Here is a 15,499-nt window from a genome sequence, read left to right on the forward strand (position 1 = left end):
TTCAAAACCACTTTTCTTAATTTAAATAAAGAATTTTATGTATCATTAAGTTCATAATTACATAAAAGCCATTGCTATTTTTTTTAAGCCATTGCTATTTTAAATCTGATGTTCCAACATGTGAAGAAAGAACTTTTGGTTTTCTTTAGAGTTTTGAGGAAAGGAAGAATACAGCATTAGCAAAATCCTCCAAAAGAACTGAGAAGGTACAGGAGGTACCAATAGGGCTACACTCTTCTATGAGAATTCTGGAAAATTCAGAGAGGTTCCTTGGAAGATGGCAGGACTGGGAGGGTTTTACCTATTGATGGTCCACAAGCCTATTTGGACAGAGGCAAAGAATAGTTTTGAGGCATACTGATTGAGGACTGTTGTTAATATAGTCGTCCCTGTCCCTAAGTTTCTATAAGGTACTGGGTTCAAGATCCCACGTGGATGTTGAAAGAAACTTGCAGATGCTCAAGTTCCTTAAATAGAATGGCATAGAATCTCATATAATCTATGTATATCTCTCCTATACTTTAAATTATCCTAGATTACTTATAATACCTAATAAAATGTAAATGTCAAAGAAATAGTTATTAGCATCAAGTTTTTAAGGGAGTGATGACAAGGAAAAAAAAATCTTTGAATGTTTAGTTCAGACCAAATGTTTTTCTGAGTGTTTTTACTCTGCAGTTGGGTGAATTCGAAGACACAACTGTCTTATTCCTGACTATGTGGTACACAACCTTTGGTTGATGGAATCTGCAGATGTGGAACCCATGGGTGTAAAAGTCCAACTGTACTGAGAAAAGAGGGAGAGCATCCCCTACTGTTCTTCTCAATCATGTTTTTACACCCAAGGTTAGAGAAGAGCTGGTCTACTGCACAGAGTTTAATTTAATTCAAGATCTATGCATTGAGCACTTTTATGGAGCTGGACTCTGGGGATACAAAGACGAAGCTCTATCACTGCCCTGAGAGCCATGGAAATAGGAATCCCTGTATTATGTGTGAAGGGAAGACATGGAGGGCAATCCAAGGATGTAGGATAAGGAGGGCCACTCTGATTGATTTGTCATAATGCCAGCTGTGGAAAGCCATTGTGTCTTTTTCACTTTCCTGCTATTATATTTCTGTCTTGTCATGTACCACTTTTTAGGATGACCCGTTTCATTTCTTAGGCATGGAATAGAAAGGATTCATTCATAGAACTAAATTTAAAAATCATATTAACTAACATCTCCTGAGGACCTCGTGAGAGTTGAAAGTGGCTCTCTGAGAAGCCTCTTTAGAGAAGGAAGCTGGGAGTGGCCCTGCATACATAGAACCCAGCTCTTACCTTCCTATAGCCAGGAAAAAGAGGTTGCACTATACCTACCCTGAAGTTCTTTGGATTTTGAATCAGTATCCTTTCCTTTTAAGCAGATGTTAGGATTTTATTTGTCCTCAGATTTGTTTTATTTGTTAGCAGTTGTAGTCAAGCCCAAACTGACTCCTTTTCATGAGAATCTAAGCAAGCTTAGCCCTAACTGGCTGTTGGACTTTAGGGAAAAAAAATAGATAACTAAGAAATATAAATCAGGAAACAGGGTTTCCAAATACCCTTTCCTGAGTTTGTTAGGCATTCAGATATCTGAACTCCATTACCTCCACCCCCAAAAGTTACAAAGATAATTGTGGTATGTAAAATTATCATAGTTCCCTCCCTCCCTCCCTCCCTCTCTCTCTCTCTCTCTCTCTCTCTCTCTCTCTCTCTCTCTCTTTGGTGATCCTGGGGATTGAACCCAGGGCCTTGTGCATGCAAGGCAAGCACTCTACCAACTGAGCTATATATACCCCAGCCCACCCCATTATAGTTCTCTTCTAATCTTTTTTTATTTTTTAACATTCAAATTCATTTTCAAAGATTTTTCCAGCTTCTGGTATTCATGTATGATTGCATAATATTGATTTGTATATGATTTCATAATATTACAAAATATTAACCAAAGTTTGCTTTTCCCAATATTTCTCTGTACTTCCCCTTAACCAAGTGCTCACTAGTTCTTAAACTGACCATGAATTAAAATCACCCAGGGAGCTTTTACAAACTAACCCTGCCTGGGCCTCACCCCTAGACTGAACAAATCAGTATTTCTGGGGACTTTGTTGAACTTCTTGTTTTCAGGGGATTTTCAGTCAAGGGATAAAAAAAATCAAGGATAAAAAAGGAATATATTTTTGGCATTTGAGTTTGAACAGACTAACAGGGAAGTGGAAAGGACACAGACAGAAGATCTGGCAGAAAACAGGAAAGTTTCTTTTTCCCAGAAAAGGAAAAGATTCCTTTAGTGGCGAGGGATCCCAGTGGGTAAAAAGAAGAACTTGAGGGGAAAAGACAATTCTTGTTTATTTGGGGTCTTGAAGACCCTCCTAGACAGAAGGGATAGACCTACATGCATCTGAGATGTATGACTAAGAAAGGGGACTGGGCGTTTCAAGGGATACTGTCATGGACTGACACTAGAAAATCAGACACCACCTCCTTCCCTTATCTGTTACTCAACTTTTTAGTGTTGTTACAAAGATACCTGACAAAAACAATTTAGAATTATTTTTTTTAAATGCTTAATGAATGGACGTATGTATGCATTCACCAACATACCATGCAGCCAAAAAATAGAATAAAGGACCCCATCATGTCCTGATATAGAAATTAAAGTCTATCTTAATTTATATTAACTGCCATTTTAGGAAAATGGAAAATAAGAGAATGTTCACACATTTGCTTCTACGTGCATTGCATACTTCTAAAGGATCATGATGCCTCATCAACATTTCAGTTTATTGAGAAAAGATTTTAATTTTACGTATTAAAATACTTTAAGTAGACTCCTAAGAAATCTGACTTTTTCTTTTTCTCTTTGATAATCCCATAAATTTTTTATGTTCCCAATCCATTTTTGCTGGTTTAGATAATGTCTGTTTTAATGCAATTGATACTATACTGCAATATACTATCATGCTATAATTCTACTACATAGAAGTGTAAATAAAGAATTTGGGAATAGCGTTCACAATTTAGTAATCTTCCACTTGAAATCCTTGTTTGCACAATTCACAGTAGCCAAACTATGGAATTCTAGGTGTCCATTAACAGTTGACTGGGAAAAATATGTGGCATATATACACAATAGAGTTTTATTCAGCCATAAAGACAAATGAAATTTTGGCATTTGCAGGGAAATGGATAAAATCAGAGTCACATGTTAAGCCAAATATGTCAAACCAGAAGGTCAAGGGTCATATATTTTCTCTCATATAGGAAAGCAAGAGAGAAAAAAAGGAAAAGAAACGTGGGGGTGGATCTCATGAAAATCAAAGGGAGATCAGTAGATGCAAGGGACCATCTGGTGGCAGAGAGGGGGTAAGTACTGGGGAGTGATATTGCCCCCAAAATACTGTTATATTGTGTGCATGTATGAATATTTAACAACAAATCCTGTAATTATGTACCAATATATTGCACCAATAAAAAATGTGGAAAGACAAAAACAAATACTTTGACTCATTATAGAATCTCATTGGGTAAGATGTGGAGTATAAACAAATCACATAATGTTAAATCATTAAATCACTAAGAATATAACAATTCTGGCTTTGGCTAGAATTACTTACTTCAACCGCTCAAGAAGCCTGGCTAAGAGGTACCTCCTATGTCTCAGGAGAAACACATCATACTGACCATTATTTATGATTTTTCATAAATAAATTGAACCTATCAGCCCTTTCAGGTATTTAAGATTTAAATCATTTCTAGGTGAAATTGAAATTATGAAATCTAAATCCTTTCTATGACTGTCTGCTTGTGTTTTGAGATTCCACATTGGCATTAAATATTTATAATCACAGAATCTTATTATTGGAATAGACCTGAAGGCTATATGATCTCTCTCTCTCTCTCTCTCTCTCTCTCTCTCTCTCTCTCTCTCGGGGTGTGTGTGTGTGTGTGTGTGTGTGTGTTTTCCAATACTGGGGATTGGACCCAGGGGCACTTTACCATGAGCTACATCCCCAGCCCTTTTTCTGTTTTTTTAATATTGAGACAGGGTCTCCATAGGTTGCACACCCTTGTTTCAAAATTACAATCCTCCTGTGTTAGCCTTCTGAGTAGTTGGAATTACATGAATGGGGCACAACACCTCTAACTGATCTGTGTATTTTGATGACATAACACAGGACTGTTTGCTGACCAATAGCTTCCTTTAGTTGGTAACTTTCTAGAGAAAAAAATTAAAACAAAAACACCACCTTGCTAGGCAGATCTGTTCATTTAAAAAAATATTTTTCAAAATTTTATACTTAAATGTAATTATCCCTTTTTAAAAATTGTTATGGTTTAGATATGAGGTGTTCCCCCAAACCTCCTTTGTTAATGCAAAAAATATTCAGAGGTGAAATGACTGGATTATGACAGTTGTAATCTAATCAGCCCATTCTAGTTTGAATGGGCTGACTGGGTGGTAACTCTAGACAAGCAAGGCTTGTTTCTGGGAGGTGTGCTATGTCCTGGAAGGGTTCATCTTCCCTACAGCCCTTCCCCTCTCTCTCCCTCCTTCATGCCGCCAGCATATGAGTTTTCCTCCATACCTTTCCACCATGATGTTCTGTCTCATCTTGGGCCTAGAACAATGGAGTTGACCCATCATGGACTAAACTTCTGAAATCATTATCTCCAATAAACTTTCCTTCCTATAAGTTTTTCTTTTCAGGCATTTTGGTCACAGCTATGCAAAGCTGACACAGAAGTCAAAATAGCAACATATCAAACCAGATCTCTGGTGATAGTAGATTAAAGGCAAACAACAGACCCTAGAGAGATTAACACTTAGTTTTTACTCCCTCATGAGATCTGTTTCTTTAGATTTACTTTTCATTCTGTGAGCCAATAAACACCAATAAACTCAATTTTTATGTAAATAAACTTGATCTGGTTTTGATTGTTTCTTATCCAAGAACCCTATAAGATATGATGATTAAGACAGGCATTTCTTACAATAGTTTAGAGGTCCTTAGATGATAGATATGCTAGGAATTATATTTCTTTTGTAAAGTTTTTTAAAATTTATTCTTAAAATTTTATTTATCCCAATTAGTTATATATGATAGCAGAATGCAATTCAATTCATATTACATAAATAGAGCACAATTTTTCATGTCTCTGGTTGAATACAAAGTAGAGTCATACCATTCATGTTTTCATCTATGTACTTAGGGTAATGATGTTCATCTCATTCCATCATCTTTTCTATGCCCATACTCGCCCCTTCCTCTCCATCCTCTTTGTCCTATCTAAAGTTCCTCTATTCCTCTCATGTCCCCCCACCCCATCCCCATTATGAACCATTATCTTTATATCAGAGAAGACATTTGGCATTTGGTTTTTCGGATTGACTTACTTCACTTAGCATTATATTCTCCAACTCCATCCATTTACCTGCAAATGCCATGTTTTTATTCTCTTTTAATGCTGAGTAATATTCCATTGTGCATATACACCACATTTTCTTGTTCTATTTATCTACTTAGGGGCATCTAGGTTGTTTCATAGTTTAGCTATTGCTATAAACATTGATGTGGCTGTGTCCCTGTAGTATGCTGTTTTTAAGTCCTTTGGGTATAAACTGAGGAGTGGGATAGCTGGGTTGAATGGTGGTTTCATTCCCAGTTTTCCAAGGAATCTCCATACTGCTTTCCAGATTGGTTGCACCAATATGCAATCCCAACCGCAGTGTAAGAGTATTCCCTTTCCCCCATATCCTCACCAACACTTATTGTTTGTATTCTTAGTAGCTGCCATTCTGACTAGAGTAAGATGAAATCTTAGAGTAGTTTTTATTTACATTTCTCTAATTGCTGGAGATGTTGAACATTTTGCCATGTGTTTGCTGATTGATTGTATATCATCTTCTGAGAGTTGTCTGTTCAGTTCCTTGGCCCATTTATTGATTGGATTACTTGTTTTTTTTTGGTGTTAAGATTTGTGAGCTCTTAATTCCAATGTATATTTTGGCATCGTTGTCTAATATTAGATAACTGTAATTATGTGGATTAGTCTCTGTGTCCTCTATTCTGTACCATTGGTCTACCAGTCTATTTTGGTGCCACTGCCAACCTGTTTTTGTTACTATTGCTCTGTAGTATAGTTTAAGGTCTGGTATAGTGATGCTACCTGCTTCACTCTTTTTGCTATGGATTGCTTTAGCTATTCTGGGTCTCATTTTTTCAGATAAATTCTATGACTATTTTTCTATTTCTATGAGGAATGTCATTGGGATTTTGATTTGAGTTGCATTAAACTTGTATAGTGCTTTTGGTAATATGGTCATTTTGACAATATTAATTTTGCCTATCCAAGAACAAGGGAGATCTTTCCATCTTCTAAAGTCTTCTTTAATTTCTTTTTTTAGTGTTGTGTAGTTTTGTTTTGTTTTGTTTTTGTTGTTGTTGTAGAGGTCTTTCACCTATTTTGTTGATTCTCAAGTATTTTATTTATTTTTTGAGGCTATTGTAAATGGGGTAGTTTTCCTTATTTTTCTTTCAGAGAATTTGTCACTGATATACAGAAATGTCTTTGATTTATGGGTGTTGATTTTATATCCTGATACCTTGCCAAATTCATTCACTAGTTCTAGAAGTTTTCTGGTGGTATTTTTTGGGTCTTCTATGTATAGAATCATATCATTAGCAAATAGTACTAATTTGTTTTTTTAAAATATTTATTCTTAAGTTTTAGGTGGACACAATATCTTTTATTTTACATTTATGTGGTGCTGAGGATTGAACCCAGTGCCTCATGCATGCTAGGTGAGCACTCTACCACTGAGCCACAACCCCAGCCCAATAGTGCTAATCTGAATTCTTCTTTTCCTATCCATAGCCCTTTAAATTCTTTCATCTATCTAATTGCTCTGGCTAGTAGTTCAAGAACAATGTTAAATAGAAGTGATGAAAGAGGGCATCCCTGTCTTGTTCCAGTTTTTAGAGAGAATGCTTTCAATTTTTCTCCATTTAGAATGATGTTGGCCTTGTGCTTAGCATAGATAGCTTTTAAAATGTTGAGATATGTATTTGTTATCCCTAGTTTTTCTATGTTTTGGGCATGAAGAGGTGCTGTGTTTTTTTTCAAATAATTTTTCTGCATCTATTGAGATGATTATATGATTCTTATATTTAAGTCTATCAATGTGATGAATTACATGTATTGATTTTTGTATGTTGAACCAACCTTTCATCCCTGGGATGAACCCCACTTGATCATGGTGTACTATCTTTTTAATATGTTTTTCTATTCAATTTACCAGAATTTTATTGAGAATTTTTGCATTTATGTTCATTAGAGATAGTGGTCTGATGTTTTCTTTCTTTGATGTGTCTTTGCCTGGTTTTGGAATCAGGGTGATATTGGCCTCATAGAATGAATTTGGAAGTGCTTTCTCTTTTTCTATTTTCTGAAATAAATTAAAGAGTATTGGTATTAGTTCTTCTTTAAAGGTCTTGTAGAACTTAGCTGTGTGTCCATCTGGACCTGGGCTTTTCTTGGTTGCTAGGCTTCTGATGGTATGTTCTATTATCATTGCTTGAAATTGTTCAGTTTAAATTGTGTATGTCATCCGGCTTCAGTTTGGGCAAATCATGTGAATCTAAAAATTTGTCAATGCCTTCAGCATTTTCTATTTCATTGGAGTACAAATTTTGAAAATAGTTTCTAAATATCTTCTGTGTTTCTGTAGTGTCTGTTATGATATTTCCTTTTTCATCACAGATGTTAGTAATTTGAGCTTTCTCTCTCCTTCTCTTTGTTAGCATGGCTAAAGGTTTATTAATTTTATTTATTTAATTTTATTTATTTTACAAAGAACCAATGCTGCAGGCCGGCTGACTGGGCAAAATAGCCGGGGAGTGACGAACAACTTGTGTACATTGATACAGCAGGAGTAGGAGCCGTTTATTGTAGGACAGGAGCGGTATTTATACATTCCACACAGCTTATCTTAATTAGCATAAACTAGATACATCAGTCAACCAATAAGAAATCTCCACACTTAATGGCTCGCTGGCCTTACTTCACAAACCACTCCCTCTGGCATTTTGCCAGGTGCCATCCAGACTTGTTTACAGACTCTAACATTCCCCTGGCAAAATGCCAGGTGCCATCCTGACTTGTTTACAGACTCTAACAAACCAACTTTTTGTTTTGTCATTTTTTCAATTGTTTATTTTGTTTCAATTTTATTGATTTCAGTTCTGGTTTTTATTATTTCTTGTCTTCTACTGCTTTGGATGTTGATTTGTTTTTCTTTTTCTAGGGCTTTGAGATGTAATGTTAGGTCATTTATTTGTTGACTCTTTCTTTTTTTAAGGAATGAACTCCATGCAATGAATTTTCTTCTTAGTACTGCTTTCATAGTGTCCCAGAGATTTTGATATGTTGTATCACTGTTCCCTTTTAACTTTATGAATTTTTAAATCTCTTTTTGATGTCTTTTGCAACCCATTGTTCATTCAATAGCAGGTGTTGGAGTAGCTTTTATTTTCTATTTTATCATTGATTTCTAATTTTATTCCATTATGATCTGATAGAATGCAGGGGAGTATCTCTACTATTTTGTATTTGATAAGAGTTTTTGTGGCATAATATGTGATCTATTTTAGAGAAGGATCCATGTGCTGCTGAGAAGAAAGTGAATTCACTTATTGATGGATGAAATATTCTATATATGTCAGTTAGGTCTAAGTTATTGATTATATTATTGAGTTCCATAGTTTCTTTGTTCAGCTTTTATTTGGAAGATCTATCTAGTGGTGAAAGAGGTGTGTTAAATTCACCCAGATTTTGTTGTGGTCTATTTGACTCTTGAAATTGACAAGAGTTTGTTTGATGAACGGAGATGCCCCATGGTTTGAGGCATATATCTTTATAATTGTTATGTCTTGGTTGATGTATGGTTCCCTTGAGCTGAATGAAATGTCCTTTATCCCTTTTGTTAACTTTGGCTTGAAGTCTACTTTATTTGATATGAGGATGGAAACCCCTGCTTGCTTCTGCCGTCCATATGAGTGGCTTTTTCCTCGACATTTCACTTTAGTCTGCGGATATCTTTTCCTATGAGATGAGTCTCTTGGAGGCAGCATATTGTTGGAACTTTTTTTTTTTTAATCCAATCTACCAGTCTATATCTTTTGGTTGGTGAGTTTAGGCCATTAACATTTAGGGTTATTATTGAGACATGATTTGTTTTTCCAGCCATTCTTGTTTATTTTTGGTATTAAACTGACCTGGTTTCTCCCTTTATTAGTTTTTCCTTTAATATAATACCTTCCTCTGCTTATTTTCATTGCTGTTGTTCTTTTTTAAAAAAATATTTATTTTTTAGATGTAGATGGACACAACATATGCCTTTATTTTTATGTAGTGCTGAGGATTGAACCTGGGTCTCAACCATGCTAGGCAAGCGCTCCACTGATGAGCCACAATCCTAGCCCTTCATTGTTGTTTTTTATTTCCTTTTTTATAGAATATTTTGCCAAGAATATTTTGTAGTGCAGGTTTTCTAGCTATAAATTCTATTAACTTTTGTTTATCATGGAAAGTTTTTATTTCATCATCAAATCTAAAGCTTAATTTTGCTGGATATAAGATTCTTGGTTGACATTCATTTTCTTTCAGAAAATGAATATGTATATGTTGTTCCAGGAACTTCTAGCTTTCAGGGTCTGGGTTGAAAAATCTGCAGATATCCTAATTGGTTTCCTCATATATGTAATCTGATTCCTTTTTCTTGTGGCTTTTAAGATTGTCTCCTTATTCTCTATGCTAAGCTTTTTCATTATATTGTGCCTTGATGTGGATCTGTTGTGATTTTGTACATTTGGCATCCTATAAGCCTCTTGTGTTTGGTTTTCCAATTCATTCTTCATGTTTGAAAATTTTCTGATTTTTTTTTCATGGAATAGATTGCTTATTCCTTTGGTTTGGAACTCTATGCCTTCCTCTATCCCAATGACTCTTAAATTGTGTCTTTTTATGTTATCCCATATTTTTTGAATGTTCTTACCATTTTCACTGTGTGGTCTACATTCTTTTCAAGATTTTGTCTTCATTGTCTGAGGTCCTGTCTTCCAAGTGGTTTAATTTGTTGGTGATGCTTTCTATTGAGCTTTTAATTTGGTTTATTGTTTCTTTCATTTCAAAGATATCTGTTTGTTTGTTTTTCATAACCTCCATCTCCCTATTGAAGTTATCTTTTTCCTGTATTTGCTTATGTTACTCTTTATCAAATGATCTTTGGCTTCCTGTATTTGTTCTCTTATATCATCCTTTAATTCACAAAACATTTTAATTATGTGATTGAAAGATAGCAATAGAGTAGTGTAAGTTCAGTCCTTTTGCAAAAAAAAAAAATTAAAGTTTATTTTAGAAACTAAAATTGCAATGGATAGTCATATTGCCTCCACAGAAAACTTGAGTCCATATGTGGCTCCTGATTATGGCAACAGAAATACTTTGGAAGAGGGTCCAATAGTACTTTTTTGCAAAAGGACTGGACTTACATTAATCTATTGCTATCTTTCAAGATCCTGCTTACTCTTTAAGCATAGTAAAATATCCCAAATGTTTTGGTAATGCTTATCCAGTTGAACATGTCTGGAAAATTATGAAGTGCATTTTCTGTACCAAAGTTGTTGGCTTTGGCTTTACACTATAAGTAAACTTTTTATCTGTCATTTCTTTTGTTGTGCTAGCCATGCATTCTAATAATGTGGTATCTTGACTTTTTCTCTTGTTTCTTTTATGCTGTTTGTGTGTCTTTCTTTTTAGTTCTGAGGATCCACAGAGTTACTGTTTTTTATGCTTCAGGCTTATAATGCCCCTGACAGGTTTGAATACCTCTCCCATCCAGCCAGTGTTCCAAGCTGGGAGTTGCTACAACTAAAGATGGTGACAATGGTGTCCCAAGATGGAGGTGGCTATTTTCATCGATGGAGTGACAGGTTGGATGGTGGGCCTGGGCTGTGGTGTTGGGAAATATGTTCAAAGACACAGATAAGATCCAGTGTAGGCATTGGGGGAGGGGGGGCTGTCCTAGGCCTGCCTGTGCTCTATGCTGGCTCAGTGGGGCTGACCTGGGCTTTTCTGGGCTCTGTGGCTATCAGTGGGGCTGTTTGTAGTGGTTTTTAACTCCAACTAAAATGAATTGTTGGAAGGTTAATTATGAGATCTTACATAGCAAATTGAGTTGGAAGAAGTCATATTAATAAGCAGCTTGAACTTGCTGGGCTCACACAAATATTTTGACAGTTCTGTTCTTTCTGGATAGCTTATACTCTCCTTAAGATGAGTTATCCAAGCTGTTGCTACTGTTGCTGTAGCTGAGAGATGGGATGTGGTGTCTAGACTTGCTGGCAAATTTCATAGTGAAGGAGAGGAGCTGTATGTCCATCCAGCCCTATGTTGTTTTTCTCTTGTCTAGGTCATTTAAATAATTTAGATTTTTCTAGTACCTACCTCTAGATTCCATTCTGGATATTGGGACCCTCTTCCAAAGTCTTTCTGTTGCCATAATCAGGAGCCACATATGGACTCAAGGTTTTTTTTTTTTTTTTTTTTTGTGTGTGTGTGTGTGTGTGTGGAGGAAGTATGAATGCCCAATTGCAATTTTAGTTTCTGAAATAAACTTTTTTTCCCAAAAGGACTGAACTTACACTACTCTATTTCTATCTTTCAAGATCCTGCTTATTCTTTAAGCATAGTAAAATATCCCAAATGTTTTTGTATTGCTTTTCCAGTTGAGCATGCCTGAAAACTCGTGAAGTGTATTTTCTGTTCCAGAGTTGTTGGCTTTGACTTTACACTACTTTGTGATCTGATCCTTTATTTACAAACCTTATTTCCCCTCCTTGTCCTTGGCTTGCAGAGGGCAGGGATTTACTGTATAAACCTTTGCATCTACTGTGATGGTGGGCATGAGTGAGTAACATTTTTTTTGTAGCCGTCCCCCTAATGAATTTGAGTAGTGTTGATGAGCCCTGATACTAATTGGATGGCACTCAAGGAGGTGATATTTAGTGCTAAAAACAGCAACAGGGGAAGCAATGTTCTGGCAGCACAGCAGGACCACAGTGTCTAGGGGTGTGATCCTTAAGCCATTGCCTGAATCCTCAGATATGTCCCAAGGTTTGTTTTCAACTTTAATAAACAATCTGCTCTCCACTTTATCACCAGTCCCATCTCTTCCTACTCTCCTTAGCTCCTTTCCTTATCTGCATTCCTTTGTAGGCCCTGATGACATTTGAGTCTGAGACCCCAAGTTTATTTTCAGCCTTGTTGCTTTATCTCCAAATACTCTCCATGTCTGCCTAAAGATCTTCATATTTCTACAGTATGTATTTCTAAAACTCCTTGACAAGAGTGATGTTGAACTGCAAACTGCTGCAAAGTCAGGCTTCTACTAACTACTATCAACTATTGATCTTAAACTTGAGATTGCCATGACAGCAAAGCCCTGCACCCTCAACATGTAGCTTTCAAGGTTTGAATTCATAAGTCAACCTTAGGATGAGCTCTTCTCTTTGAATTTTATAAACATTTGCTCCTGCAATTGTTCTCTCATTTCCAGGAAAAGCAAATAGCCTAAATAAAAATGGTATTTGCAAAAGTTCTTCTGTAGAGAACATGGTGTTCAAGGAAAGCAGCAAAACTATTGGGGTGTTTTCATGAGAAAAGCAAGAAAGGAGTTAAACTCTGTGAATTATATTTTTTTTAAAACAAATATCTTTTAAAAATTATGTATTTATTTTGTGAAAATGAGATTGAACCTAGGGCCTCACACAAGCTAGGCAAGCACTTTACCATTGAGCTACATCCCCAGCCTTTTTTATTTTTTATCGAAAGACAGGGTATTGCTAAGTTGGTAAGGCCAAGTCAAACTTGTGATCCTTCTGCTTCAGTTTCCTGGGATTATAAGTGGACAAGATGATGCTTAACTCTGTGATTTTTATCATTAATATTATTACTATTATTAGTATTAGTATTATTTTAGTCACTGATGTAGACAGGTGAATTAGAAAAATTTCTAGAAGAACTCTGAATCCCAAATGGATCTGTGCTTACTCAGGGAGAGAGCAACCATAGAGGACAGAGAGAGGTTTTTTGTAGCCTGAATTCCTTCCTTAGGTAGAGCTTGTCCTGAAATGTCACATCTTTATCTCAAATTGACCCTGAGGCTCAGATAGAAAGGGAAGAACTAGCAAAGAAGATAGATGACTTTGAAAAACAGTAGCATATGTACTCAGAGGATAATGTAGTACTTGGAATAATAATAATTATTATTATTTTAGTTCTAGGGATTGAACCCAGGGGTACCACTGAGATACATTCCCAGGATTTTTTATTTTTTATTTTGAGACAGGGTCTCACTCAGTTGCTTAGGGCCTTTCTAGGTGCCTGAGCTTGATCTTGAACTTTTAATCCTCTTTCCTTAGCCTCTGTAGTTACTAGATTTATGGGTGTGAGACACTATGCCCCACAGTAGTACAGAATGATTTTCAAAGAAATAAAAATAGACACAAATACAAATAGAAAAGGAAGAGAGAGGAATCCAGAAAAACAACTCAGATGTCATATTATATTTAAGTATATTAAGAAACAGCTCCTATATGTTAGTTATTGATAAAGGAAAGCCTTTTCTAATTTTTAATTAAAATAGTGTGTTACATAAATTTTGCTATTTTTTATATTTATATAGCATCTTATAGACTGTATTTTTTCACTTACTACCCTCTTGAAAGCTGATATCATCTTTGAAGAAAAAGGGAATAGTAAGACATCATGTCCCTTCATTTCCTCTTTCTGTTCCCCAAAACCCAGCCTAGTTAAGAGAACAATGACAGCAAGCCTGGACTGAAAAGTCCCAAAACATATTATCTTGAAGAATGGTGGCTCTGTTATACACAGTGAAAACTAGGGCAATTAGTGTTTCCTATATAAAGCTACAATTTTGCATGTACACTAGGATTATTGCTCCCTGTGATGTTGGTCATATAAGCAAACTAAAGCTGATGACATCACTGCTTCTGCAGTCTACCAGTTAAAATCCCTCTCTGAGTGGGGACTGGGGTGGAACAGAGAACATTGTGAAAAGGATATATGTCATTCACCCTGCTGGCTGCCACTGGACAAAACATTGTGGGGGGAGGGAGGCACTGCTTGGCAAAGCACTTTGAAGGATGGAGGTGCTATGTGTAAGCCTGGTACCACTGAATTCTTCTTGGGGAAGCCACTTATCTCTTGTAAACCTTTTCCCCCTAAAACATTTGTCTCCGATGTTACATCTGAGCACTCACTTTGGCCTGTCTGCAACCTACCCCCTTGCTCTGGCACAACTGGGCTATGGATGAGACAAAAACTATCTGGGAAGCATAGATATAGGAATAAGATATATATATATATAATTTTGGACCGGGGTTGTAGCTCAGTGGTAGGGCGCTCGCCTAGTATACGTGAGGCACTGAGTTTGATCCTCGGCAACACATGAAAAAATAAATAAAGGTATAAAAAAGCATAAAAGCTGTTAAAAAAGATATATATAATTTTAATGATGAAAACAAGTTAATAAACAAATTAAATATTATGTAACAATCATTTGTAAGAGGTTTGCATAGTTGCTTTACAAACACCAAGGAGCTCCAGTTCAGAAAAGAGGAACAGAGAAACATTCCCAGAGGGAATAGTTTTTGCTGAGTCCTAAAGGGTAAATTGGAGTTAGCCAAAACATTGTGCTGATAAAGAAAAGGTTTTGTGAGAACAGAGAAGAGTACATGTGATAAAGGTGCCATGGCAGGATACTGCAGGATGCACTGTGCAGCTAGATGCTCACTGCAGCCGAATGTAGGATCCACATGGATGTGTAGAGAACTGAGACTAAAAAGAGAGACCAGCCATTATGTGCCCTTGTGCCAACTGAAGGCTTGTTTTTACTTCATTAAGTATGCTATGGGGACCAAAAAATATTTTAAACAGGAAAAACCATAATCAGATTTGAAGATTTTGTCAAATAGAAGGAGAGAGTAAAGTTTCCCTTAACATCCTTTAGCAGCTCAGACTGAGGCTCCTGAAAACATTTTAGAACTCCTTATTTCTGAAATGGTTTCAGTTCATTTTTCAAATGAGGCCTAATAATTCAGTGACAGGTTTATTATTCATGTTTTATTTTATCTCTTTGTGTTTCCAGTTATGAGGGACTAGGGCAGGAGGCAAAATGCTTGGCTGTTTCTGTCTCTAAGGATTGCAATTGGAGGCCAAGGTGCCTGACAGGTCTGGTGATCATAACCCTTTTTTTTTCTCCTTGATTTCATCAAGGGCACTATAAGAGAGTGTGCTGTTTGCTCATACCTGGAACAAGTGCTGTTCACCCAGAGTTATATTTTATCTCATGCTATTTTTCTCTAAGGGCTACATTATCTATTAGGCACC

At 36.2% G+C, this 15,499-nt stretch overlaps 1 non-coding gene across 1 annotated transcript; it reads right to left on the bottom strand.

Annotated features, from left to right (window-relative positions):
* Window positions 1–1,748: 1,748 nt before the first annotated feature.
* On the bottom strand, window positions 1,749–1,822 carry Trnaa-ugc (transfer RNA alanine (anticodon UGC)). The gene has a single exon. It is a non-coding gene; the product is annotated as a tRNA-Ala (tRNA).
* Between the last annotated feature and the right edge of the window lie 13,677 nt (window positions 1,823–15,499).

The sequence above is a fragment of the Ictidomys tridecemlineatus genome, chromosome 4, assembly GCF_052094955.1.
Source record: "Ictidomys tridecemlineatus isolate mIctTri1 chromosome 4, mIctTri1.hap1, whole genome shotgun sequence".
NCBI lineage: Eukaryota > Metazoa > Chordata > Mammalia > Rodentia > Sciuridae > Ictidomys > Ictidomys tridecemlineatus.